General features: G+C 45.6%; 24 non-coding genes across 24 annotated transcripts; 10 read left to right on the top strand and 14 right to left on the bottom strand.

Annotated features, from left to right (window-relative positions):
• Nucleotides 1–660: 660 nt before the first annotated feature.
• LOC144764724 (U6 spliceosomal RNA) lies at nt 661–767 on the bottom strand. The gene has a single exon (XR_013596759.1). It is a non-coding gene; the product is annotated as a U6 spliceosomal RNA (small nuclear RNA).
• Nucleotides 768–1,495: 728 nt separating this feature from the next.
• Nucleotides 1,496–1,568, top strand: TRNAR-ACG (transfer RNA arginine (anticodon ACG)). Its single transcript has one exon. It is a non-coding gene; the product is annotated as a tRNA-Arg (tRNA).
• Nucleotides 1,569–2,593: 1,025 nt separating this feature from the next.
• Nucleotides 2,594–2,700, bottom strand: LOC144764723 (U6 spliceosomal RNA). The gene has a single exon (XR_013596758.1). It is a non-coding gene; the product is annotated as a U6 spliceosomal RNA (small nuclear RNA).
• Nucleotides 2,701–3,428: 728 nt separating this feature from the next.
• TRNAR-ACG (transfer RNA arginine (anticodon ACG)) lies at nt 3,429–3,501 on the top strand. Its single transcript has one exon. It is a non-coding gene; the product is annotated as a tRNA-Arg (tRNA).
• Nucleotides 3,502–4,526: 1,025 nt separating this feature from the next.
• On the bottom strand, nt 4,527–4,633 carry LOC144764722 (U6 spliceosomal RNA). The gene has a single exon (XR_013596757.1). It is a non-coding gene; the product is annotated as a U6 spliceosomal RNA (small nuclear RNA).
• A 1,824-nt stretch (nt 4,634–6,457) lies between these two features.
• On the bottom strand, nt 6,458–6,564 carry LOC144764721 (U6 spliceosomal RNA). The gene has a single exon (XR_013596756.1). It is a non-coding gene; the product is annotated as a U6 spliceosomal RNA (small nuclear RNA).
• A 1,828-nt stretch (nt 6,565–8,392) lies between these two features.
• On the bottom strand, nt 8,393–8,499 carry LOC144764917 (U6 spliceosomal RNA). Its single transcript, XR_013596941.1, has one exon. It is a non-coding gene; the product is annotated as a U6 spliceosomal RNA (small nuclear RNA).
• Nucleotides 8,500–9,233: 734 nt separating this feature from the next.
• TRNAR-ACG (transfer RNA arginine (anticodon ACG)) lies at nt 9,234–9,306 on the top strand. The gene has a single exon. It is a non-coding gene; the product is annotated as a tRNA-Arg (tRNA).
• A 1,019-nt stretch (nt 9,307–10,325) lies between these two features.
• On the bottom strand, nt 10,326–10,432 carry LOC144764720 (U6 spliceosomal RNA). Its single transcript, XR_013596755.1, has one exon. It is a non-coding gene; the product is annotated as a U6 spliceosomal RNA (small nuclear RNA).
• A 728-nt stretch (nt 10,433–11,160) lies between these two features.
• TRNAR-ACG (transfer RNA arginine (anticodon ACG)) lies at nt 11,161–11,233 on the top strand. Its single transcript has one exon. It is a non-coding gene; the product is annotated as a tRNA-Arg (tRNA).
• A 1,025-nt stretch (nt 11,234–12,258) lies between these two features.
• Nucleotides 12,259–12,365, bottom strand: LOC144764719 (U6 spliceosomal RNA). Its single transcript, XR_013596754.1, has one exon. It is a non-coding gene; the product is annotated as a U6 spliceosomal RNA (small nuclear RNA).
• A 728-nt stretch (nt 12,366–13,093) lies between these two features.
• Nucleotides 13,094–13,166, top strand: TRNAR-ACG (transfer RNA arginine (anticodon ACG)). The gene has a single exon. It is a non-coding gene; the product is annotated as a tRNA-Arg (tRNA).
• A 1,025-nt stretch (nt 13,167–14,191) lies between these two features.
• LOC144764718 (U6 spliceosomal RNA) lies at nt 14,192–14,298 on the bottom strand. Its single transcript, XR_013596753.1, has one exon. It is a non-coding gene; the product is annotated as a U6 spliceosomal RNA (small nuclear RNA).
• Nucleotides 14,299–15,026: 728 nt separating this feature from the next.
• TRNAR-ACG (transfer RNA arginine (anticodon ACG)) lies at nt 15,027–15,099 on the top strand. The gene has a single exon. It is a non-coding gene; the product is annotated as a tRNA-Arg (tRNA).
• Nucleotides 15,100–16,124: 1,025 nt separating this feature from the next.
• LOC144764916 (U6 spliceosomal RNA) lies at nt 16,125–16,231 on the bottom strand. The gene has a single exon (XR_013596940.1). It is a non-coding gene; the product is annotated as a U6 spliceosomal RNA (small nuclear RNA).
• Nucleotides 16,232–16,965: 734 nt separating this feature from the next.
• Nucleotides 16,966–17,038, top strand: TRNAR-ACG (transfer RNA arginine (anticodon ACG)). Its single transcript has one exon. It is a non-coding gene; the product is annotated as a tRNA-Arg (tRNA).
• Nucleotides 17,039–18,057: 1,019 nt separating this feature from the next.
• LOC144764717 (U6 spliceosomal RNA) lies at nt 18,058–18,164 on the bottom strand. Its single transcript, XR_013596752.1, has one exon. It is a non-coding gene; the product is annotated as a U6 spliceosomal RNA (small nuclear RNA).
• Nucleotides 18,165–18,892: 728 nt separating this feature from the next.
• Nucleotides 18,893–18,965, top strand: TRNAR-ACG (transfer RNA arginine (anticodon ACG)). The gene has a single exon. It is a non-coding gene; the product is annotated as a tRNA-Arg (tRNA).
• A 1,025-nt stretch (nt 18,966–19,990) lies between these two features.
• On the bottom strand, nt 19,991–20,097 carry LOC144764715 (U6 spliceosomal RNA). The gene has a single exon (XR_013596751.1). It is a non-coding gene; the product is annotated as a U6 spliceosomal RNA (small nuclear RNA).
• A 728-nt stretch (nt 20,098–20,825) lies between these two features.
• On the top strand, nt 20,826–20,898 carry TRNAR-ACG (transfer RNA arginine (anticodon ACG)). The gene has a single exon. It is a non-coding gene; the product is annotated as a tRNA-Arg (tRNA).
• Nucleotides 20,899–21,923: 1,025 nt separating this feature from the next.
• On the bottom strand, nt 21,924–22,030 carry LOC144764714 (U6 spliceosomal RNA). Its single transcript, XR_013596750.1, has one exon. It is a non-coding gene; the product is annotated as a U6 spliceosomal RNA (small nuclear RNA).
• A 728-nt stretch (nt 22,031–22,758) lies between these two features.
• TRNAR-ACG (transfer RNA arginine (anticodon ACG)) lies at nt 22,759–22,831 on the top strand. Its single transcript has one exon. It is a non-coding gene; the product is annotated as a tRNA-Arg (tRNA).
• Nucleotides 22,832–23,856: 1,025 nt separating this feature from the next.
• LOC144764713 (U6 spliceosomal RNA) lies at nt 23,857–23,963 on the bottom strand. Its single transcript, XR_013596749.1, has one exon. It is a non-coding gene; the product is annotated as a U6 spliceosomal RNA (small nuclear RNA).
• Nucleotides 23,964–25,791: 1,828 nt separating this feature from the next.
• On the bottom strand, nt 25,792–25,898 carry LOC144764913 (U6 spliceosomal RNA). Its single transcript, XR_013596938.1, has one exon. It is a non-coding gene; the product is annotated as a U6 spliceosomal RNA (small nuclear RNA).
• Between the last annotated feature and the right edge of the window lie 411 nt (nt 25,899–26,309).

Below are 26,309 nucleotides of genomic sequence, written 5' to 3'. Positions count from 1 at the left end.
CTTACAACTGGTAGCCCCAGTAGCCAGGCAGAACCACAGTTAAGGAGAGAGAGGAAGTTGGTCCATTATTAGAGAAGAACCATGAGCATCTTGCCCTGCTACCTTCTTCCCCTCTCAGCCACGATCGGCCACGATCGGCCACGATCTCTCTATTAGGGCGGAGGGTGAACATTTCTTGGACCTCAGAAACTTAGGGATGTAGACCCAATATGTCCTCCAAGCGCCTAGAGACCTGGTGCCCAATCTGGCATGGTGTTTTTCAGCATACCCGACCAATCTGGTTGCAAGGCAGATTTTAACAGTACTGCTGAAAAGGGACTCCCAGGCATCCCGGAGGCCATCATTTGCATAGGCCCTGCCCTTCTCTTTATCCTGCTTCCCACAAAGCAACTCATCACTAGCAGCAGTATAGATTTGGAGGTGGTGAAGAATAATGACAGGGAGGCTGAAAAAGAGAAAGAAAAGTCCCAGAAGTCCAGCAGGCTTCCTTGTAAAATGCTGCTGGACATAGAGCGCACCTTCTTTACTGCAAGGCAAATACATTAAAAATGTTGAGGAGAGACAATTTAAAAATACATATTACATGACACAGGACTGGAACCTGCTTTATTATTTCAATAAGTCTTGAAAACAAAGAAGATTTCTCTCCTAAAAGCTGTTAAAAATATGGAACGCTTCACGAATTTGCGTGTCATCCTTGCGCAGGGGCCATGCTAATCTTCTCTGTATCGTTCCAATTTTAGTATATGTGCTGCCGAAGCGAGCACACTTTATTGATGAACTGACAATGTTTATAAACTCTCTAAATCCACAGTCTCTAGACATAGGGTGGCCTGGCAGAGATGCTCAGATGGCCAGTAAGCATTCAAATCTGAGCCAATGGGCAAAAATGTATGAAGAGTAGCAATCCATTATTCTTCACTGCATTCGTGGTCCAAGACTTCACACACCGTAAGTATGTAGATTATGCCAGGGTTGCAAAGGCTCATGGTTTGGGCTACAGACAAGGAGCATTGTGACATCACGCTGCCTGTGGAACTTTGATATTAAAGGCGAAACAGCTGCACAGTAGGTTAGGTGAAGTGCTCTGAGTGTGGAAAGGCAGCATGCTTGGGTCCCTGGACAAGGTGAGCCTACGACAAGGTGTCTGAATTTTAACCCCTATTGTAATATTAAACTCCCTTTTGTTGTACCCGCCTACTTACTAAGGAGTTCACAAGCTCAGCCCCACACAGACCTGGAGCTGATTATGTTAACCCAGAGTATTTAAGAAACTGAGCCTGATCTAAAAGATTTTCTCGGATCTAGGACCATTTTGCCTAGCTTTTAGGTCCTTCCTTCTCCTAAAGTCCTTTGTACAACTTAGGAAAACCTCACAGAACAGACTTTCAGGTGGTCAGATGGGTTTCCTTGTGCCTTCACACACACACACACACACACACACACACACGCTTTCTAGCCCTCTTAAGGACAAAAAGATAGGTGCGAATACATAGGGCCAGTGGCGCAATGGATAACGCGTCTGACTACGGATCAGAAGATTGTAGGTTCGACTCCTATCTGGCTCGGAAGGGTTGTAGGTCTCTTTTTCATTATGTTCCTGTGGTATTCTTATTTACCTCAGACTTAATGTAGGTTCAATATTCTCCAGCAGGACTCATCCAGCAGTTGTTCCACGGTAGAGCTGCAGTAATAGGACCACGGCTAGTTAAACGTTTCCCATTTGCTGCTGGACTCTACATGACGGCCGTCACGTGGTGTGCTGCTTTTGTATTTCAACATGGGTCCCTGATTCTCTTAACTACATAAAAAAGCTTGTTGACAAAAGTGTGTGTGCGCGCGAGGGTCTGTGGACGCAGGCAGGTGTGTGCAATTGAATGCTTACCCATTTACATTTGTGAGAGGGACAAACCAACTCCTTGTGGGCTGCAGGCTTACAACTGGTAGCCCCAGTAGCCAGGCAGAACCACAGTTAAGGAGAGAGAGGAAGTTGGTCCATTATTAGAGAAGAACCATGAGCATCTTGCCCTGCTACCTTCTTCCCCTCTCAGCCACAATCGGCCACGATCGGCCAAGACCTCTCTATTAGGGCGGAGGGTGAACATTTCTTGGACCTCAGAAACTTAGGGATGTAGACCCAATATGTCCTCCAAGCGCCTAGAGACCTGGTGCCCAATCTGGCATGGTGTTTTTCAGCATACCCGACCAATCTGGTTGCAAGGCAGATTTTAACAGTACTGCTGAAAAGGGACTCCCAGGCATCCCTGAGGCCATCATTTGCATAGGCCCTGCCCTTCTCTTTATCCTGCTTCCCACAAAGCAACTCATCACTAGCAGCAGTATAGATTTGGAGGTGGTGAAGAATAATGACAGGGAGGCTGAAAAAGAGAAAGAAAAGTCCCAGAAGTCCAGCAGGCTTCCTTGTAAAATGCTGCTGGACATAGAGCGCACCTTCTTTACTGCAAGGCAAATACATTAAAAATGTTGAGGAGAGACAATTTAAAAATACATATTACATGACACAGGACTGGAACCTGCTTTATTATTTCAATAAGTCTTGAAAACAAAGAAGATTTCTCTCCTAAAAGCTGTTAAAAATATGGAACGCTTCACGAATTTGCGTGTCATCCTTGCGCAGGGGCCATGCTAATCTTCTCTGTATCGTTCCAATTTTAGTATATGTGCTGCCGAAGCGAGCACACTGTATTGATGAACTGACAATGTTTATAAACTCTCTAAATCCACAGTCTCTAGACATAGGGTGGCCTGGCAGAGATGCTCAGATGGCCAGTAAGCATTCAAATCTGAGCCAATGGGCAAAAATGTATGAAGAGTAGCAATCCATTATTCTTCACTGCATTCGTGGTCCAAGACTTCACACACCGTAAGTATGTAGATTATGCCAGGGTTGCAAAGGCTCATGGTTTGGGCTACAGACAAGGAGCATTGTGACATCACGCTGCCTGTGGAACTTTGATATTAAAGGCGAAACAGCTGCACAGTAGGTTAGGTGAAGTGCTCTGAGTGTGGAAAGGCAGCATGCTTGGGTCCCTGGACAAGGTGAGCCTACGACAAGGTGTCTGAATTTTAACCCCTATTGTAATATTAAACTCCCTTTTGTTGTACCCGCCTACTTACTAAGGAGTTCACAAGCTCAGCCCCACACAGACCTGGAGCTGATTATGTTAACCCAGAGTATTTAAGAAACTGAGCCTGATCTAAAAGATTTTCTTGGATCTAGGACCATTTTGCCTAGCTTTTAGGTCCTTCCTTCTCCTAAAGTCCTTTGTACAACTTAGGAAAACCTCATAGAACAGACTTTCAGGTGGTCAGATGGGTTTCCTTGTGCCTTCACACACACACACACACACACACACACACACGCTTTCTAGCCCTCTTAAGGACAAAAAGATAGGTGCAAATACATAGGGCCAGTGGCGCAATGGATAACGCGTCTGACTACGGATCAGAAGATTGTAGGTTTGACTCCTATCTGGCTCGGAAGGGTTGTAGGTCTCTTTTTCATTATGTTCCTGTGGTATTCTTATTTACCTCAGACTTAATGTAGGTTCAATATTCTCCAGCAGGACTCATCCAGCAGTTGTTCCACGGTAGAGCTGCAGTAATAGGACCACGGCTAGTTAAACGTTTCCCATTTGCTGCTGGACTCTACATGACGGCCGTCACGTGGTGTGCTGCTTTTGTATTTCAACATGGGTCCCTGATTCTCTTAACTACATAAAAAAGCTTGTTGACAAAAGTGTGTGTGCGCGCGAGGGTCTGTGGACGCAGGCAGGTGTGTGCAATTGAATGCTTACCCATTTACATTTGTGAGAGGGACAAACCAACTCCTTGTGGGCTGCAGGCTTACAACTGGTAGCCCCAGTAGCCAGGCAGAAGCACAGTTAAGGAGAGAGAGGAAGTTGGTCCATTATTAGAGAAGAACCATGAGCATCTTGCCCTGCTACCTTCTTCCCCTCTCAGCCACGATCGGCCACGATCGGCCAAGACCTCTCTATTAGGGCGGAGGGTGAACATTTCTTGGACCTCAGAAACTTAGGGATGTAGACCCAATATGTCCTCCAAGCGCCTAGAGACCTGGTGCCCAATCTGGCGTGGTGTTTTTCAGCATACCCGACCAATCTGGTTGCAAGGCAGATTTTAACAGTACTGCTGAAAAGGGACTCCCAGGCATCCCTGAGGCCATCATTTGCATAGGCCCTGCCCTTCTCTTTATCCTGCTTCCCACAAAGCAACGCATCACTAGCAGCAGTATAGATTTGGAGGTGGTGAAGAATAATGACCGGGAGGCTGAAAAAGAGAAAGAAAAGTCCCAGAAGTCCAGCAGGCTTCCTTGTAAAATGCTGCTGGACATAGAGCGCACCTTCTTTACTGCAAGGCAAATACATTAAAAATGTTGAGGAGAGACAATTTAAAAATACATATTACATGACACAGGACTGGAACCTGCTTTATTATTTCAATAAGTCTTGAAAACAAAGAAGATTTCTCTCCTAAAAGCTGTTAAAAATATGGAACGCTTCACGAATTTGCGTGTCATCCTTGCGCAGGGGCCATGCTAATCTTCTCTGTATCGTTCCAATTTTAGTATATGTGCTGCCGAAGCGAGCACACTGTATTGATGAACTGACAATGTTTATAAACTCTCTAAATCCACAGTCTCTAGACATAGGGTGGCCTGGCAGAGATGCTCAGATGGCCAGTAAGCATTCAAATCTGAGCCAATGGGCAAAAATATATGAAGAGTAGCAATCCATTATTCTTCACTGCATTCGTGGTCCAAGACTTCACACACCGTAAGTATGTAGATTATGCCAGGGTTGCAAAGGCTCATGGTTTGGGCTACAGACAAGGAGCATTGTGACATCACGCTGCCTGTGGAACTTTGATATTAAAGGCGAAACAGCTGCACAGTAGGTTAGGTGAAGTGCTCTGAGTGTGGAAAGGCAGCATGCTTGGGTCCCTGGACAAGGTGAGCCTACGACAAGGTGTCTGAATTTTAACCCCTATTGTAATATTAAACTCCCTTTTGTTGTACCCGCCTACTTACTAAGGAGTTCACAAGCTCAGCCCCACACAGACCTGAAGCTGATTATGTTAACCCAGAGTATTTAAGAAACTGAGCCTGATCTAAAAGATTTTCTTGGATCTAGGACCATTTTGCCTAGCTTTTAGGTCCTTCCTTCTCCTAAAGTCCTTTGTACAACTTAGGAAAACCTCATAGAACAGACTTTCAGGTGGTCAGATGGGTTTCCTTGTGCCTTCACACACACACACACACACACACACACACGCTTTCTAGCCCTCTTAAGGACAAAAAGATAGGTGCAAATACATAGGGCCAGTGGCACAATGGATAACGCGCCTGACTACGGATCAGAAGATTGTAGGTTCGACTCCTATCTGGCTCGGAAGGGTTGTAGGTCTCTTTTTCATTATGTTCCTGTGGTATTCTTATTTACCTCAGACTTAATGTAGGTTCAATATTCTCCAGCAGGACTCATCCAGCAGTTGTTCCACGGTAGAGCTGCAGTAATAGGACCACGGCTAGTTAAACGTTTCCCATTTGCTGCTGGACTCTACATGACGGCCGTCACGTGGTGTGCTGCTTTTGTATTTCAACATGGGTCCCTGATTCTCTTAACTACATAAAAAAGCTTGTTGACAAAAGTGTGTGTGCGCGCGAGGGTCCGTGGACGCAGGCAGGTGTGTGCAATTGAATGCTTACCCATTTACATTTGTGAGAGGGACAAACCAACTCCTTGTGGGCTGCAGGCTTACAACTGGTAGCCCCAGTAGCCAGGCAGAAGCACAGTTAAGGAGAGAGAGGAAGTTGGTCCATTATTAGAGAAGAACCATGAGCATCTTGCCCTGCTACCTTCTTCCCCTCTCAGCCACGATCGGCCACGATCGGCCAAGACCTCTCTATTAGGGCGGAGGGTGAACATTTCCTGGACCTCAGAAACTTAGGGATGTAGACCCAATATGTCCTCCAAGCGCCTAGAGACCTGGTGCCCAATCTGGCGTGGTGTTTTTCAGCATACCCGACCAATCTGGTTGCAAGGCAGATTTTAACAGTACTGCTGAAAAGGGACTCCCAGGCATCCCTGAGGCCATCATTTGCATAGGCCCTGCCCTTCTCTTTATCCTGCTTCCCACAAAGCAACGCATCACTAGCAGCAGTATAGATTTGGAGGTGGTGAAGAATAATGACCGGGAGGCTGAAAAAGAGAAAGAAAAGTCCCAGAAGTCCAGCAGGCTTCCTTGTAAAATGCTGCTGGACATAGAGCGCACCTTCTTTACTGCAAGGCAAATACATTAAAAATGTTGAGGAGAGACAATTTAAAAATACATATTACATGACACAGGACTGGAACCTGCTTTATTATTTCAATAAGTCTTGAAAACAAAGAAGATTTCTCTCCTAAAAGCTGTTAAAAATATGGAACGCTTCACGAATTTGCGTGTCATCCTTGCGCAGGGGCCATGCTAATCTTCTCTGTATCGTTCCAATTTTAGTATATGTGCTGCCGAAGCGAGCACACTGTATTGATGAACTGACAATGTTTATAAACTCTCTAAATCCACAGTCTCTAGACATAGGGTGGCCTGGCAGAGATGCTCAGATGGCCAGTAAGCATTCAAATCTGAGCCAATGGGCAAAAATATATGAAGAGTAGCAATCCATTATTCTTCACTGCATTCGTGGTCCAAGACTTCACACACCGTAAGTATGTAGATTATGCCAGGGTTGCAAAGGCTCATGGTTTGGGCTACAGACAAGGAGCATTGTGACATCACGCTGCCTGTGGAACTTTGATATTAAAGGCGAAACAGCTGCACAGTAGGTTAGGTGAAGTGCTCTGAGTGTGGAAAGGCAGCATGCTTGGGTCCCTGGACAAGGTGAGCCTACGACAAGGTGTCTGAATTTTAACCCCTATTGTAATATTAAACTCCCTTTTGTTGTACCCGCCTACTTACTAAGGAGTTCACAAGCTCAGCCCCACACAGACCTGAAGCTGATTATGTTAACCCAGAGTATTTAAGAAACTGAGCCTGATCTAAAAGATTTTCTTGGATCTAGGACCATTTTGCCTAGCTTTTAGGTCCTTCCTTCTCCTAAAGTCCTTTGTACAACTTAGGAAAACCTCATAGAACAGACTTTCAGGTGGTCAGATGGGTTTCCTTGTGCCTTCACACACACACACACACACACACACACACACACGCTTTCTAGCCCTCTTAAGGACAAAAAGATAGGTGCAAATACATAGGGCCAGTGGCACAATGGATAACGCGCCTGACTACGGATCAGAAGATTGTAGGTTCGACTCCTATCTGGCTCGGAAGGGTTGTAGGTCTCTTTTTCATTATGTTCCTGTGGTATTCTTATTTACCTCAGACTTAATGTAGGTTCAATATTCTCCAGCAGGACTCATCCAGCAGTTGTTCCACGGTAGAGCTGCAGTAATAGGACCACGGCTAGTTAAACGTTTCCCATTTGCTGCTGGACTCTACATGACGGCCGTCACGTGGTGTGCTGCTTTTGTATTTCAACATGGGTCCCTGATTCTCTTAACTACATAAAAAAGCTTGTTGACAAAAGTGTGTGTGCGCGCGAGGGTCTGTGGACGCAGGCAGGTGTGTGCAATTGAATGCTTACCCATTTACATTTGTGAGAGGGACAAACCAACTCCTTGTGGGCTGCAGGCTTACAACTGGTAGCCCCAGTAGCCAGGCAGAACCACAGTTAAGGAGAGAGAGGAAGTTGGTCCATTATTAGAGAAGAACCATGAGCATCTTGCCCTGCTACCTTCTTCCCCTCTCAGCCACGATCGGCCACGATCGGCCAAGACCTCTCTATTAGGGCGGAGGGTGAACATTTCTTGGACCTCAGAAACTTAGGGATGTAGACCCAATATGTCCTCCAAGCGCCTAGAGACCTGGTGCCCAATCTGGCGTGGTGTTTTTCAGCATACCCGACAAATCTGGTTGCAAGGCAGATTTTAACAGTACTGCTGAAAAGGGACTCCCAGGCATCCCTGAGGCCATCATTTGCATAGGCCCTGCCCTTCTCTTTATCCTGCTTCCCACAAAGCAACTCATCACTAGCAGCAGTATAGATTTGGAGGTGGTGAAGAATAATGACAGGGAGGCTGAAAAAGAGAAAGAAAAGTCCCAGAAGTCCAGCAGGCTTCCTTGTAAAATGCTGCTGGACATAGAGCGCCCCTTCTTTACTGCAAGGCAAATACATTAAAAATGTTGAGGAGAGACAATTTAAAAATACATATTACATGACACAGGACTGGAACCTGCTTTATTATTTCAATAAGTCTTGAAAACAAAGAAGATTTCTCTCCTAAAAGCTGTTAAAAATATGGAACGCTTCACGAATTTGCGTGTCATCCTTGCGCAGGGGCCATGCTAATCTTCTCTGTATCGTTCCAATTTTAGGATATGTGCTGCCGAAGCGAGCACACTGTATTGATGAACTGACAATGTTTATAAACTCTCTAAATCCACAGTCTCTAGACATAGGGTGGCCTGGCAGAGATGCTCAGATGGCCAGTAAGCATTCAAATCTGAGCCAATGGGCAAAAATGTATGAAGAGTAGCAATCCATTATTCTTCACTGCATTCGTGGTCCAAGACTTCACACACCGTAAGTATGTAGATTATGCCAGGGTTGCAAAGGCTCATGGTTTGGGCTACAGACAAGGAGCATTGTGACATCACGCTGCCTGTGGAACTTTGATATTAAAGGCGAAACAGCTGCACAGTAGGTTAGGTGAAGTGCTCTGAGTGTGGAAAGGCAGCATGCTTGGGTCCCTGGACAAGGTGAGCCTACGACAAGGTGTCTGAATTGTAACCCCTATTGTAATATTAAACTCCCTTTTGTTGTACCCGCCTACTTACTAAGGAGTTCACAAGCTCAGCCCCACACAGACCTGGAGCTGATTATGTTAACCCAGAGTATTTAAGAAACTGAGCCTGATCTAAAAGATTTTCTTGGATCTAGGACCATTTTGCCTAGCTTTTAGGTCCTTCCTTCTCCTAAAGTCCTTTGTACAACTTAGGAAAACCTCATAGAACAGACTTTCAGGTGGTCAGATGGGTTTCCTTGTGCCTTCACACACACACACACACACACACACACACACACACACGCTTTCTAGCCCTCTTAAGGACAAAAAGATAGGTGCAAATACATAGGGCCAGTGGCGCAATGGATAACGCGTCTGACTACGGATCAGAAGATTGTAGGTTCGACTCCTATCTGGCTTGGAAGGGTTGTAGGTCTCTTTTTCATTATGTTCCTGTGGTATTCTTATTTACCTCAGACTTAATGTAGGTTCAATATTCTCCAGCAGGACTCATCCAGCAGTTGTTCCACGGTAGAGCTGCAGTAATAGGACCACGGCTAGTTAAACGTTTCCCATTTGCTGCTGGACTCTACATGACGGCCGTCACGTGGTGTGCTGCTTTTGTATTTCAACATGGGTCCCTGATTCTCTTAACTACATAAAAAAGCTTGTTGACAAAAGTGTGTGTGCGCGCGAGGATCTGTGGACGCAGGCAGGTGTGTGCAATTGAATGCTTACCCATTTACATTTGTGAGAGGGACAAACCAACTCCTTGTGGGCTGCAGGCTTACAACTGGTAGCCCCAGTAGCCATGCAGAACCACAGTTAAGGAGAGAGAGGAAGTTGGTCCATTATTAGAGAAGAACCATGATCATCTTGCCCTGCTACCTTCTTCCCCTCTCAGCCACGATCGATCGGCCAAGACCTCTCTATTAGGGCGGAGGGTGAACATTTCTTGGACCTCAGAAACTTAGGGATGTAGACCCAATATGTCCTCCAAGCGCCTAGAGACCTGGTGCCCAATCTGGCATGGTGTTTTTCAGCATACCCGACCAATCTGGTTGCAAGGCAGATTTTAACAGTACTGCTGAAAAGGGACTCCCAGGCATCCCGGAGGCCATCATTTGCATAGGCCCTGCCCTTCTCTTTATCCTGCTTCCCACAAAGCAACTCATCACTAGCAGCAGTATAGATTTGGAGGTGGTGAAGAATAATGACAGGGAGGCTGAAAAAGAGAAAGAAAAGTCCCAGAAGTCCAGCAGGCTTCCTTGTAAAATGCTGCTGGACATAGAGCGCACCTTCTTTACTGCAAGGCAAATACATTAAAAATGTTGAGGAGAGACAATTTAAAAATACATATTACATGACACAGGACTGGAACCTGCTTTATTATTTCAATAAGTCTTGAAAACAAAGAAGATTTCTCTCCTAAAAGCTGTTAAAAATATGGAACGCTTCACGAATTTGCGTGTCATCCTTGCGCAGGGGCCATGCTAATCTTCTCTGTATCGTTCCAATTTTAGTATATGTGCTGCCGAAGCGAGCACACTTTATTGATGAACTGACAATGTTTATAAACTCTCTAAATCCACAGTCTCTAGACATAGGGTGGCCTGGCAGAGATGCTCAGATGGCCAGTAAGCATTCAAATCTGAGCCAATGGGCAAAAATGTATGAAGAGTAGCAATCCATTATTCTTCACTGCATTCGTGGTCCAAGACTTCACACACCGTAAGTATGTAGATTATGCCAGGGTTGCAAAGGCTCATGGTTTGGGCTACAGACAAGGAGCATTGTGACATCACGCTGCCTGTGGAACTTTGATATTAAAGGCGAAACAGCTGCACAGTAGGTTAGGTGAAGTGCTCTGAGTGTGGAAAGGCAGCATGCTTGGGTCCCTGGACAAGGTGAGCCTACGACAAGGTGTCTGAATTTTAACCCCTATTGTAATATTAAACTCCCTTTTGTTGTACCCGCCTACTTACTAAGGAGTTCACAAGCTCAGCCCCACACAGACCTGGAGCTGATTATGTTAACCCAGAGTATTTAAGAAACTGAGCCTGATCTAAAAGATTTTCTCGGATCTAGGACCATTTTGCCTAGCTTTTAGGTCCTTCCTTCTCCTAAAGTCCTTTGTACAACTTAGGAAAACCTCACAGAACAGACTTTCAGGTGGTCAGATGGGTTTCCTTGTGCCTTCACACACACACACACACACACACACACACACGCTTTCTAGCCCTCTTAAGGACAAAAAGATAGGTGCGAATACATAGGGCCAGTGGCGCAATGGATAACGCGTCTGACTACGGATCAGAAGATTGTAGGTTCGACTCCTATCTGGCTCGGAAGGGTTGTAGGTCTCTTTTTCATTATGTTCCTGTGGTATTCTTATTTACCTCAGACTTAATGTAGGTTCAATATTCTCCAGCAGGACTCATCCAGCAGTTGTTCCACGGTAGAGCTGCAGTAATAGGACCACGGCTAGTTAAACGTTTCCCATTTGCTGCTGGACTCTACATGACGGCCGTCACGTGGTGTGCTGCTTTTGTATTTCAACATGGGTCCCTGATTCTCTTAACTACATAAAAAAGCTTGTTGACAAAAGTGTGTGTGCCCGCGAGGGTCTGTGGACGCAGGCAGGTGTGTGCAATTGAATGCTTACCCATTTACATTTGTGAGAGGGACAAACCAACTCCTTGTGGGCTGCAGGCTTACAACTGGTAGCCCCAGTAGCCAGGCAGAACCACAGTTAAGGAGAGAGAGGAAGTTGGTCCATTATTAGAGAAGAACCATGAGCATCTTGCCCTGCTACCTTCTTCCCCTCTCAGCCACGATCGGCCACGATCGGCCACGATCTCTCTATTAGGGCGGAGGGTGAACATTTCTTGGACCTCAGAAACTTAGGGATGTAGACCCAATATGTCCTCCAAGCGCCTAGAGACCTGGTGCCCAATCTGGCATGGTGTTTTTCAGCATACCCGACCAATCTGGTTGCAAGGCAGATTTTAACAGTACTGCTGAAAAGGGACTCCCAGGCATCCCGGAGGCCATCATTTGCATAGGCCCTGCCCTTCTCTTTATCCTGCTTCCCACAAAGCAACTCATCACTAGCAGCAGTATAGATTTGGAGGTGGTGAAGAATAATGACAGGGAGGCTGAAAAAGAGAAAGAAAAGTCCCAGAAGTCCAGCAGGCTTCCTTGTAAAATGCTGCTGGACATAGAGCGCACCTTCTTTACTGCAAGGCAAATACATTAAAAATGTTGAGGAGAGACAATTTAAAAATACATATTACATGACACAGGACTGGAACCTGCTTTATTATTTCAATAAGTCTTGAAAACAAAGAAGATTTCTCTCCTAAAAGCTGTTAAAAATATGGAACGCTTCACGAATTTGCGTGTCATCCTTGCGCAGGGGCCATGCTAATCTTCTCTGTATCGTTCCAATTTTAGTATATGTGCTGCCGAAGCGAGCACACTTTATTGATGAACTGACAATGTTTATAAACTCTCTAAATCCACAGTCTCTAGACATAGGGTGGCCTGGCAGAGATGCTCAGATGGCCAGTAAGCATTCAAATCTGAGCCAATGGGCAAAAATGTATGAAGAGTAGCAATCCATTATTCTTCACTGCATTCGTGGTCCAAGACTTCACACACCGTAAGTATGTAGATTATGCCAGGGTTGCAAAGGCTCATGGTTTGGGCTACAGACAAGGAGCATTGTGACATCACGCTGCCTGTGGAACTTTGATATTAAAGGCGAAACAGCTGCACAGTAGGTTAGGTGAAGTGCTCTGAGTGTGGAAAGGCAGCATGCTTGGGTCCCTGGACAAGGTGAGCCTACGACAAGGTGTCTGAATTTTAACCCCTATTGTAATATTAAACTCCCTTTTGTTGTACCCGCCTACTTACTAAGGAGTTCACAAGCTCAGCCCCACACAGACCTGGAGCTGATTATGTTAACCCAGAGTATTTAAGAAACTGAGCCTGATCTAAAAGATTTTCTCGGATCTAGGACCATTTTGCCTAGCTTTTAGGTCCTTCCTTCTCCTAAAGTCCTTTGTACAACTTAGGAAAACCTCACAGAACAGACTTTCAGGTGGTCAGATGGGTTTCCTTGTGCCTTCACACACACACACACACACACACACACACACGCTTTCTAGCCCTCTTAAGGACAAAAAGATAGGTGCGAATACATAGGGCCAGTGGCGCAATGGATAACGCGTCTGACTACGGATCAGAAGATTGTAGGTTCGACTCCTATCTGGCTCGGAAGGGTTGTAGGTCTCTTTTTCATTATGTTCCTGTGGTATTCTTATTTACCTCAGACTTAATGTAGGTTCAATATTCTCCAGCAGGACTCATCCAGCAGTTGTTCCACGGTAGAGCTGCAGTAATAGGACCACGGCTAGTTAAACGTTTCCCATTTGCTGCTGGACTCTACATGACGGCCGTCACGTGGTGTGCTGCTTTTGTATTTCAACATGGGTCCCTGATTCTCTTAACTACATAAAAAAGCTTGTTGACAAAAGTGTGTGTGCGCGCGAGGGTCTGTGGACGCAGGCAGGTGTGTGCAATTGAATGCTTACCCATTTACATTTGTGAGAGGGACAAACCAACTCCTTGTGGGCTGCAGGCTTACAACTGGTAGCCCCAGTAGCCAGGCAGAACCACAGTTAAGGAGAGAGAGGAAGTTGGTCCATTATTAGAGAAGAACCATGAGCATCTTGCCCTGCTACCTTCTTCCCCTCTCAGCCACAATCGGCCACGATCGGCCAAGACCTCTCTATTAGGGCGGAGGGTGAACATTTCTTGGACCTCAGAAACTTAGGGATGTAGACCCAATATGTCCTCCAAGCGCCTAGAGACCTGGTGCCCAATCTGGCATGGTGTTTTTCAGCATACCCGACCAATCTGGTTGCAAGGCAGATTTTAACAGTACTGCTGAAAAGGGACTCCCAGGCATCCCTGAGGCCATCATTTGCATAGGCCCTGCCCTTCTCTTTATCCTGCTTCCCACAAAGCAACTCATCACTAGCAGCAGTATAGATTTGGAGGTGGTGAAGAATAATGACAGGGAGGCTGAAAAAGAGAAAGAAAAGTCCCAGAAGTCCAGCAGGCTTCCTTGTAAAATGCTGCTGGACATAGAGCGCACCTTCTTTACTGCAAGGCAAATACATTAAAAATGTTGAGGAGAGACAATTTAAAAATACATATTACATGACACAGGACTGGAACCTGCTTTATTATTTCAATAAGTCTTGAAAACAAAGAAGATTTCTCTCCTAAAAGCTGTTAAAAATATGGAACGCTTCACGAATTTGCGTGTCATCCTTGCGCAGGGGCCATGCTAATCTTCTCTGTATCGTTCCAATTTTAGTATATGTGCTGCCGAAGCGAGCACACTGTATTGATGAACTGACAATGTTTATAAACTCTCTAAATCCACAGTCTCTAGACATAGGGTGGCCTGGCAGAGATGCTCAGATGGCCAGTAAGCATTCAAATCTGAGCCAATGGGCAAAAATGTATGAAGAGTAGCAATCCATTATTCTTCACTGCATTCGTGGTCCAAGACTTCACACACCGTAAGTATGTAGATTATGCCAGGGTTGCAAAGGCTCATGGTTTGGGCTACAGACAAGGAGCATTGTGACATCACGCTGCCTGTGGAACTTTGATATTAAAGGCGAAACAGCTGCACAGTAGGTTAGGTGAAGTGCTCTGAGTGTGGAAAGGCAGCATGCTTGGGTCCCTGGACAAGGTGAGCCTACGACAAGGTGTCTGAATTTTAACCCCTATTGTAATATTAAACTCCCTTTTGTTGTACCCGCCTACTTACTAAGGAGTTCACAAGCTCAGCCCCACACAGACCTGGAGCTGATTATGTTAACCCAGAGTATTTAAGAAACTGAGCCTGATCTAAAAGATTTTCTTGGATCTAGGACCATTTTGCCTAGCTTTTAGGTCCTTCCTTCTCCTAAAGTCCTTTGTACAACTTAGGAAAACCTCATAGAACAGACTTTCAGGTGGTCAGATGGGTTTCCTTGTGCCTTCACACACACACACACACACACACACACACACGCTTTCTAGCCCTCTTAAGGACAAAAAGATAGGTGCAAATACATAGGGCCAGTGGCGCAATGGATAACGCGTCTGACTACGGATCAGAAGATTGTAGGTTTGACTCCTATCTGGCTCGGAAGGGTTGTAGGTCTCTTTTTCATTATGTTCCTGTGGTATTCTTATTTACCTCAGACTTAATGTAGGTTCAATATTCTCCAGCAGGACTCATCCAGCAGTTGTTCCACGGTAGAGCTGCAGTAATAGGACCACGGCTAGTTAAACGTTTCCCATTTGCTGCTGGACTCTACATGACGGCCGTCACGTGGTGTGCTGCTTTTGTATTTCAACATGGGTCCCTGATTCTCTTAACTACATAAAAAAGCTTGTTGACAAAAGTGTGTGTGCGCGCGAGGGTCTGTGGACGCAGGCAGGTGTGTGCAATTGAATGCTTACCCATTTACATTTGTGAGAGGGACAAACCAACTCCTTGTGGGCTGCAGGCTTACAACTGGTAGCCCCAGTAGCCAGGCAGAACCACAGTTAAGGAGAGAGAGGAAGTTGGTCCATTATTAGAGAAGAACCATGAGCATCTTGCCCTGCTACCTTCTTCCCCTCTCAGCCACGATCAGCCACGATCGGCCAAGACCTCTCTATTAGGGCGGAGGGTGAACATTTCTTGGACCTCAGAAACTTAGGGATGTAGACCCAATATGTCCTCCAAGCGCCTAGAGACCTGGTGCCCAATCTGGCGTGGTGTTTTTCAGCATACCCGACAAATCTGGTTGCAAGGCAGATTTTAACAGTACTGCTGAAAAGGGACTCCCAGGCATCCCTGAGGCCATCATTTGCATAGGCCCTGCCCTTCTCTTTATCCTGCTTCCCACAAAGCAACTCATCACTAGCAGCAGTATAGATTTGGAGGTGGTGAAGAATAATGACAGGGAGGCTGAAAAAGAGAAAGAAAAGTCCCAGAAGTCCAGCAGGCTTCCTTGTAAAATGCTGCTGGACATAGAGCGCCCCTTCTTTACTGCAAGGCAAATACATTAAAAATGTTGAGGAGAGACAATTTAAAAATACATATTACATGACACAGGACTGGAACCTGCTTTATTATTTCAATAAGTCTTGAAAACAAAGAAGATTTCTCTCCTAAAAGCTGTTAAAAATATGGAACGCTTCACGAATTTGCGTGTCATCCTTGCGCAGGGGCCATGCTAATCTTCTCTGTATCGTTCCAATTTTAGGATATGTGCTGCCGAAGCGAGCACACTGTATTGATGAACTGACAATGTTTATAAACTCTCTAAATCCACAGTCTCTAGACATAGGGTGGCCTGGCAGAGATGCTCAGATGGCCAGTAAGCATTCAAATCTGAGCCAATGGGCAAAAATGTATGAAGAGTAGCAATCCATTATTCTTCACTGCATTCGTGGTCCAAGACTTCACACACCGTAAGTATGTAGATTATGCCAGGGTTGCAAAGGCTCATGGTTTGGGCTACAGACAAGGAGCATTGTGACATCACGCTGCCTGTGGAACTTTGATATTAAAGGCGAAACAGCTGCACAGTAGGTTAGGTGAAGTGCTCTGAGTGTGGAAAGGCAGCATGCTTGGGTCCCTGGACAAGGTGAGCCTACGACAAGGTGTCTGAATTGTAACCCCTATTGTAATATTAAACTCCCTTTTGTTGTACCCGCCTACTTACTAAGGAGTTCACAAGCTCAGCCCCACACAGACCTGGAGCTGATTATGTTAACCCAGAGTATTTAAGAAACTGAGCCTGATCTAAAAGATTTTCTTGGATCTAGGACCATTTTGCCTAGCTTTTAGGTCCTTCCTTCTCCTAAAGTCCTTTGTACAACTTAGGAAAACCTCATAGAACAGACTTTCAGGTGGTCAGATGGGTTTCCTTGTGCCTTCACACACACACACACACACACACACACACACACACACGCTTTCTAGCCCTCTTAAGGACAAAAAGATAGGTGCAAATACATAGGGCCAGTGGCGCAATGGATAACGCGTCTGACTACGGATCAGAAGATTGTAGGTTCGACTCCTATCTGGCTTGGAAGGGTTGTAGGTCTCTTTTTCATTATGTTCCTGTGGTATTCTTATTTACCTCAGACTTAATGTAGGTTCAATATTCTCCAGCAGGACTCATCCAGCAGTTGTTCCACGGTAGAGCTGCAGTAATAGGACCACGGCTAGTTAAACGTTTCCCATTTGCTGCTGGACTCTACATGACGGCCGTCACGTGGTGTGCTGCTTTTGTATTTCAACATGGGTCCCTGATTCTCTTAACTACATAAAAAAGCTTGTTGACAAAAGTGTGTGTGCGCGCGAGGATCTGTGGACGCAGGCAGGTGTGTGCAATTGAATGCTTACCCATTTACATTTGTGAGAGGGACAAACCAACTCCTTGTGGGCTGCAGGCTTACAACTGGTAGCCCCAGTAGCCATGCAGAACCACAGTTAAGGAGAGAGAGGAAGTTGGTCCATTATTAGAGAAGAACCATGATCATCTTGCCCTGCTACCTTCTTCCCCTCTCAGCCACGATCGATCGGCCAAGACCTCTCTATTAGGGCGGAGGGTGAACATTTCTTGGACCTCAGAAACTTAGGGATGTAGACCCAATATGTCCTCCAAGCGCCTAGAGACCTGGTGCCCAATCTGGCATGGTGTTTTTCAGCATACCCGACCAATCTGGTTGCAAGGCAGATTTTAACAGTACTGCTGAAAAGGGACTCCCAGGCATCCCGGAGGCCATCATTTGCATAGGCCCTGCCCTTCTCTTTATCCTGCTTCCCACAAAGCAACTCATCACTAGCAGCAGTATAGATTTGGAGGTGGTGAAGAATAATGACAGGGAGGCTGAAAAAGAGAAAGAAAAGTCCCAGAAGTCCAGCAGGCTTCCTTGTAAAATGCTGCTGGACATAGAGCGCACCTTCTTTACTGCAAGGCAAATACATTAAAAATGTTGAGGAGAGACAATTTAAAAATACATATTACATGACACAGGACTGGAACCTGCTTTATTATTTCAATAAGTCTTGAAAACAAAGAAGATTTCTCTCCTAAAAGCTGTTAAAAATATGGAACGCTTCACGAATTTGCGTGTCATCCTTGCGCAGGGGCCATGCTAATCTTCTCTGTATCGTTCCAATTTTAGTATATGTGCTGCCGAAGCGAGCACACTTTATTGATGAACTGACAATGTTTATAAACTCTCTAAATCCACAGTCTCTAGACATAGGGTGGCCTGGCAGAGATGCTCAGATGGCCAGTAAGCATTCAAATCTGAGCCAATGGGCAAAAATGTATGAAGAGTAGCAATCCATTATTCTTCACTGCATTCGTGGTCCAAGACTTCACACACCGTAAGTATGTAGATTATGCCAGGGTTGCAAAGGCTCATGGTTTGGGCTACAGACAAGGAGCATTGTGACATCACGCTGCCTGTGGAACTTTGATATTAAAGGCGAAACAGCTGCACAGTAGGTTAGGTGAAGTGCTCTGAGTGTGGAAAGGCAGCATGCTTGGGTCCCTGGACAAGGTGAGCCTACGACAAGGTGTCTGAATTTTAACCCCTATTGTAATATTAAACTCCCTTTTGTTGTACCCGCCTACTTACTAAGGAGTTCACAAGCTCAGCCCCACACAGACCTGGAGCTGATTATGTTAACCCAGAGTATTTAAGAAACTGAGCCTGATCTAAAAGATTTTCTCGGATCTAGGACCATTTTGCCTAGCTTTTAGGTCCTTCCTTCTCCTAAAGTCCTTTGTACAACTTAGGAAAACCTCACAGAACAGACTTTCAGGTGGTCAGATGGGTTTCCTTGTGCCTTCACACACACACACACACACACACACACACACGCTTTCTAGCCCTCTTAAGGACAAAAAGATAGGTGCGAATACATAGGGCCAGTGGCGCAATGGATAACGCGTCTGACTACGGATCAGAAGATTGTAGGTTCGACTCCTATCTGGCTCGGAAGGGTTGTAGGTCTCTTTTTCATTATGTTCCTGTGGTATTCTTATTTACCTCAGACTTAATGTAGGTTCAATATTCTCCAGCAGGACTCATCCAGCAGTTGTTCCACGGTAGAGCTGCAGTAATAGGACCACGGCTAGTTAAACGTTTCCCATTTGCTGCTGGACTCTACATGACGGCCGTCACGTGGTGTGCTGCTTTTGTATTTCAACATGGGTCCCTGATTCTCTTAACTACATAAAAAAGCTTGTTGACAAAAGTGTGTGTGCCCGCGAGGGTCTGTGGACGCAGGCAGGTGTGTGCAATTGAATGCTTACCCATTTACATTTGTGAGAGGGACAAACCAACTCCTTGTGGGCTGCAGGCTTACAACTGGTAGCCCCAGTAGCCAGGCAGAACCACAGTTAAGGAGAGAGAGGAAGTTGGTCCATTATTAGAGAAGAACCATGAGCATCTTGCCCTGCTACCTTCTTCCCCTCTCAGCCACGATCGGCCACGATCGGCCACGATCTCTCTATTAGGGCGGAGGGTGAACATTTCTTGGACCTCAGAAACTTAGGGATGTAGACCCAATATGTCCTCCAAGCGCCTAGAGACCTGGTGCCCAATCTGGCATGGTGTTTTTCAGCATACCCGACCAATCTGGTTGCAAGGCAGATTTTAACAGTACTGCTGAAAAGGGACTCCCAGGCATCCCGGAGGCCATCATTTGCATAGGCCCTGCCCTTCTCTTTATCCTGCTTCCCACAAAGCAACTCATCACTAGCAGCAGTATAGATTTGGAGGTGGTGAAGAATAATGACAGGGAGGCTGAAAAAGAGAAAGAAAAGTCCCAGAAGTCCAGCAGGCTTCCTTGTAAAATGCTGCTGGACATAGAGCGCACCTTCTTTACTGCAAGGCAAATACATTAAAAATGTTGAGGAGAGACAATTTAAAAATACATATTACATGACACAGGACTGGAACCTGCTTTATTATTTCAATAAGTCTTGAAAACAAATAAGATTTCTCTCCTAAAAGCTGTTAAAAATATGGAACGCTTCACGAATTTGCGTGTCATCCTTGCGCAGGGGCCATGCTAATCTTCTCTGTATCGTTCCAATTTTAGTATATGTGCTGCCGAAGCGAGCACACTTTATTGATGAACTGACAATGTTTATAAACTCTCTAAATCCACAGTCTCTAGACATAGGGTGGCCTGGCAGAGATGCTCAGATGGCCAGTAAGCATTCAAATCTGAGCCAATGGGCAAAAATGTATGAAGAGTAGCAATCCATTATTCTTCACTGCATTCGTGGTCCAAGACTTCACACACCGTAAGTATGTAGATTATGCCAGGGTTGCAAAGGCTCATGGTTTGGGCTACAGACAAGGAGCATTGTGACATCACGCTGCCTGTGGAACTTTGATATTAAAGGCGAAACAGCTGCACAGTAGGTTAGGTGAAGTGCTCTGAGTGTGGAAAGGCAGCATGCTTGGGTCCCTGGACAAGGTGAGCCTACGACAAGGTGTCTGAATTTTAACCCCTATTGTAATATTAAACTCCCTTTTGTTGTACCCGCCTACTTACTAAGGAGTTCACAAGCTCAGCCCCACACAGACCTGGAGCTGATTATGTTAACCCAGAGTATTTAAGAAACTGAGCCTGATCTAAAAGATTTTCTCGGATCTAGGACCATTTTGCCTAGCTTTTAGGTCCTTCCTTCTCCTAAAGTCCTTTGTACAACTTAGGAAAACCTCACAGAACAGACTTTCAGGTGGTCAGATGGGTTTCCTTGTGCCTTCACACACACACACACACACACACACACACACGCTTTCTAGCCCTCTTAAGGACAAAAAGATAGGTGCGAATACATAGGGCCAGTGGCGCAATGGATAACGCGTCTGACTACGGATCAGAAGATTGTAGGTTCGACTCCTATCTGGCTCGGAAGGGTTGTAGGTCTCTTTTTCATTATGTTCCTGTGGTATTCTTATTTACCTCAGACTTAATGTAGGTTCAATATTCTCCAGCAGGACTCATCCAGCAGTTGTTCCACGGTAGAGCTGCAGTAATAGGACCACGGCTAGTTAAACGTTTCCCATTTGCTGCTGGACTCTACATGACGGCCGTCACGTGGTGTGCTGCTTTTGTATTTCAACATGGGTCCCTGATTCTCTTAACTACATAAAAAAGCTTGTTGACAAAAGTGTGTGTGCGCGCGAGGGTCTGTGGACGCAGGCAGGTGTGTGCAATTGAATGCTTACCCATTTACATTTGTGAGAGGGACAAACCAACTCCTTGTGGGCTGCAGGCTTACAACTGGTAGCCCCAGTAGCCAGGCAGAACCACAGTTAAGGAGAGAGAGGAAGTTGGTCCATTATTAGAGAAGAACCATGAGCATCTTGCCCTGCTACCTTCTTCCCCTCTCAGCCACAATCGGCCACGATCGGCCAAGACCTCTCTATTAGGGCGGAGGGTGAACATTTCTTGGACCTCAGAAACTTAGGGATGTAGACCCAATATGTCCTCCAAGCGCCTAGAGACCTGGTGCCCAATCTGGCATGGTGTTTTTCAGCATACCCGACCAATCTGGTTGCAAGGCAGATTTTAACAGTACTGCTGAAAAGGGACTCCCAGGCATCCCTGAGGCCATCATTTGCATAGGCCCTGCCCTTCTCTTTATCCTGCTTCCCACAAAGCAACTCATCACTAGCAGCAGTATAGATTTGGAGGTGGTGAAGAATAATGACAGGGAGGCTGAAAAAGAGAAAGAAAAGTCCCAGAAGTCCAGCAGGCTTCCTTGTAAAATGCTGCTGGACATAGAGCGCACCTTCTTTACTGCAAGGCAAATACATTAAAAATGTTGAGGAGAGACAATTTAAAAATACATATTACATGACACAGGACTGGAACCTGCTTTATTATTTCAATAAGTCTTGAAAACAAAGAAGATTTCTCTCCTAAAAGCTGTTAAAAATATGGAACGCTTCACGAATTTGCGTGTCATCCTTGCGCAGGGGCCATGCTAATCTTCTCTGTATCGTTCCAATTTTAGTATATGTGCTGCCGAAGCGAGCACACTGTATTGATGAACTGACAATGTTTATAAACTCTCTAAATCCACAGTCTCTAGACATAGGGTGGCCTGGCAGAGATGCTCAGATGGCCAGTAAGCATTCAAATCTGAGCCAATGGGCAAAAATGTATGAAGAGTAGCAATCCATTATTCTTCACTGCATTCGTGGTCCAAGACTTCACACACCGTAAGTATGTAGATTATGCCAGGGTTGCAAAGGCTCATGGTTTGGGCTACAGACAAGGAGCATTGTGACATCACGCTGCCTGTGGAACTTTGATATTAAAGGCGAAACAGCTGCACAGTAGGTTAGGTGAAGTGCTCTGAGTGTGGAAAGGCAGCATGCTTGGGTCCCTGGACAAGGTGAGCCTACGACAAGGTGTCTGAATTTTAACCCCTATTGTAATATTAAACTCCCTTTTGTTGTACCCGCCTACTTACTAAGGAGTTCACAAGCTCAGCCCCACACAGACCTGGAGCTGATTATGTTAACCCAGAGTATTTAAGAAACTGAGCCTGATCTAAAAGATTTTCTTGGATCTAGGACCATTTTGCCTAGCTTTTAGGTCCTTCCTTCTCCTAAAGTCCTTTGTACAACTTAGGAAAACCTCATAGAACAGACTTTCAGGTGGTCAGATGGGTTTCCTTGTGCCTTCACACACACACACACACACACACACACACACGCTTTCTAGCCCTCTTAAGGACAAAAAGATAGGTGCAAATACATAGGGCCAGTGGCGCAATGGATAACGCGTCTGACTACGGATCAGAAGATTGTAGGTTTGACTCCTATCTGGCTCGGAAGGGTTGTAGGTCTCTTTTTCATTATGTTCCTGTGGTATTCTTATTTACCTCAGACTTAATGTAGGTTCAATATTCTCCAGCAGGACTCATCCAGCAGTTGTTCCACGGTAGAGCTGCAGTAATAGGACCACGGCTAGTTAAACGTTTCCCATTTGCTGCTGGACTCTACATGACGGCCGTCACGTGGTGTGCTGCTTTTGTATTTCAACATGGGTCCCTGATTCTCTTAACTACATAAAAAAGCTTGTTGACAAAAGTGTGTGTGCGCGCGAGGGTCTGTGGACGCAGGCAGGTGTGTGCAATTGAATGCTTACCCATTTACATTTGTGAGAGGGACAAACCAACTCCTTGTGGGCTGCAGGCTTACAACTGGTAGCCCCAGTAGCCAGGCAGAAGCACAGTTAAGGAGAGAGAGGAAGTTGGTCCATTATTAGAGAAGAACCATGAGCATCTTGCCCTGCTACCTTCTTCCCCTCTCAGCCACGATCGGCCACGATCGGCCAAGACCTCTCTATTAGGGCGGAGGGTGAACATTTCTTGGACCTCAGAAACTTAGGGATGTAGACCCAATATGTCCTCCAAGCGCCTAGAGACCTGGTGCCCAATCTGGCGTGGTGTTTTTCAGCATACCCGACCAATCTGGTTGCAAGGCAGATTTTAACAGTACTGCTGAAAAGGGACTCCCAGGCATCCCTGAGGCCATCATTTGCATAGGCCCTGCCCTTCTCTTTATCCTGCTTCCCACAAAGCAACGCATCACTAGCAGCAGTATAGATTTGGAGGTGGTGAAGAATAATGACCGGGAGGCTGAAAAAGAGAAAGAAAAGTCCCAGAAGTCCAGCAGGCTTCCTTGTAAAATGCTGCTGGACATAGAGCGCACCTTCTTTACTGCAAGGCAAATACATTAAAAATGTTGAGGAGAGACAATTTAAAAATACATATTACATGACACAGGACTGGAACCTGCTTTATTATTTCAATAAGTCTTGAAAACAAAGAAGATTTCTCTCCTAAAAGCTGTTAAAAATATGGAACGCTTCACGAATTTGCGTGTCATCCTTGCGCAGGGGCCATGCTAATCTTCTCTGTATCGTTCCAATTTTAGTATATGTGCTGCCGAAGCGAGCACACTGTATTGATGAACTGACAATGTTTATAAACTCTCTAAATCCACAGTCTCTAGACATAGGGTGGCCTGGCAGAGATGCTCAGATGGCCAGTAAGCATTCAAATCTGAGCCAATGGGCAAAAATATATGAAGAGTAGCAATCCATTATTCTTCACTGCATTCGTGGTCCAAGACTTCACACACCGTAAGTATGTAGATTATGCCAGGGTTGCAAAGGCTCATGGTTTGGGCTACAGACAAGGAGCATTGTGACATCACGCTGCCTGTGGAACTTTGATATTAAAGGCGAAACAGCTGCACAGTAGGTTAGGTGAAGTGCTCTGAGTGTGGAAAGGCAGCATGCTTGGGTCCCTGGACAAGGTGAGCCTACGACAAGGTGTCTGAATTTTAACCCCTATTGTAATATTAAACTCCCTTTTGTTGTACCCGCCTACTTACTAAGGAGTTCACAAGCTCAGCCCCACACAGACCTGAAGCTGATTATGTTAACCCAGAGTATTTAAGAAACTGAGCCTGATCTAAAAGATTTTCTTGGATCTAGGACCATTTTGCCTAGCTTTTAGGTCCTTCCTTCTCCTAAAGTCCTTTGTACAACTTAGGAAAACCTCATAGAACAGACTTTCAGGTGGTCAGATGGGTTTCCTTGTGCCTTCACACACACACACACACACACACACACACACACGCTTTCTAGCCCTCTTAAGGACAAAAAGATAGGTGCAAATACATAGGGCCAGTGGCACAATGGATAACGCGCCTGACTACGGATCAGAAGATTGTAGGTTCGACTCCTATCTGGCTCGGAAGGGTTGTAGGTCTCTTTTTCATTATGTTCCTGTGGTATTCTTATTTACCTCAGACTTAATGTAGGTTCAATATTCTCCAGCAGGACTCATCCAGCAGTTGTTCCACGGTAGAGCTGCAGTAATAGGACCACGGCTAGTTAAACGTTTCCCATTTGCTGCTGGACTCTACATGACGGCCGTCACGTGGTGTGCTGCTTTTGTATTTCAACATGGGTCCCTGATTCTCTTAACTACATAAAAAAGCTTGTTGACAAAAGTGTGTGTGCGCGCGAGGGTCTGTGGACGCAGGCAGGTGTGTGCAATTGAATGCTTACCCATTTACATTTGTGAGAGGGACAAACCAACTCCTTGTGGGCTGCAGGCTTACAACTGGTAGCCCCAGTAGCCAGGCAGAACCACAGTTAAGGAGAGAGAGGAAGTTGGTCCATTATTAGAGAAGAACCATGAGCATCTTGCCCTGCTACCTTCTTCCCCTCTCAGCCACGATCGGCCACGATCGGCCAAGACCTCTCTATTAGGGCGGAGGGTGAACATTTCTTGGACCTCAGAAACTTAGGGATGTAGACCCAATATGTCCTCCAAGCGCCTAGAGACCTGGTGCCCAATCTGGCGTGGTGTTTTTCAGCATACCCGACAAATCTGGTTGCAAGGCAGATTTTAACAGTACTGCTGAAAAGGGACTCCCAGGCATCCCTGAGGCCATCATTTGCATAGGCCCTGCCCTTCTCTTTATCCTGCTTCCCACAAAGCAACTCATCACTAGCAGCAGTATAGATTTGGAGGTGGTGAAGAATAATGACAGGGAGGCTGAAAAAGAGAAAGAAAAGTCCCAGAAGTCCAGCAGGCTTCCTTGTAAAATGCTGCTGGACATAGAGCGCCCCTTCTTTACTGCAAGGCAAATACATTAAAAATGTTGAGGAGAGACAATTTAAAAATACATATTACATGACACAGGACTGGAACCTGCTTTATTATTTCAATAAGTCTTGAAAACAAAGAAGATTTCTCTCCTAAAAGCTGTTAAAAATATGGAACGCTTCACGAATTTGCGTGTCATCCTTGCGCAGGGGCCATGCTAATCTTCTCTGTATCGTTCCAATTTTAGGATATGTGCTGCCGAAGCGAGCACACTGTATTGATGAACTGACAATGTTTATAAACTCTCTAAATCCACAGTCTCTAGACATAGGGTGGCCTGGCAGAGATGCTCAGATGGCCAGTAAGCATTCAAATCTGAGCCAATGGGCAAAAATGTATGAAGAGTAGCAATCCATTATTCTTCACTGCATTCGTGGTCCAAGACTTCACACACCGTAAGTATGTAGATTATGCCAGGGTTGCAAAGGCTCATGGTTTGGGCTACAGACAAGGAGCATTGTGACATCACGCTGCCTGTGGAACTTTGATATTAAAGGCGAAACAGCTGCACAGTAGGTTAGGTGAAGTGCTCTGAGTGTGGAAAGGCAGCATGCTTGGGTCCCTGGACAAGGTGAGCCTACGACAAGGTGTCTGAATTGTAACCCCTATTGTAATATTAAAC

The sequence above is a fragment of the Lissotriton helveticus genome, chromosome 6 (assembly GCF_964261635.1).
Source record: "Lissotriton helveticus chromosome 6, aLisHel1.1, whole genome shotgun sequence".
In the NCBI taxonomy this organism is placed as follows: domain Eukaryota; kingdom Metazoa; phylum Chordata; class Amphibia; order Caudata; family Salamandridae; genus Lissotriton; species Lissotriton helveticus.
The sequence above is the reverse complement of the archived record's forward strand: the minus strand, read 5'-3'. Positions and strand labels throughout refer to the sequence as shown.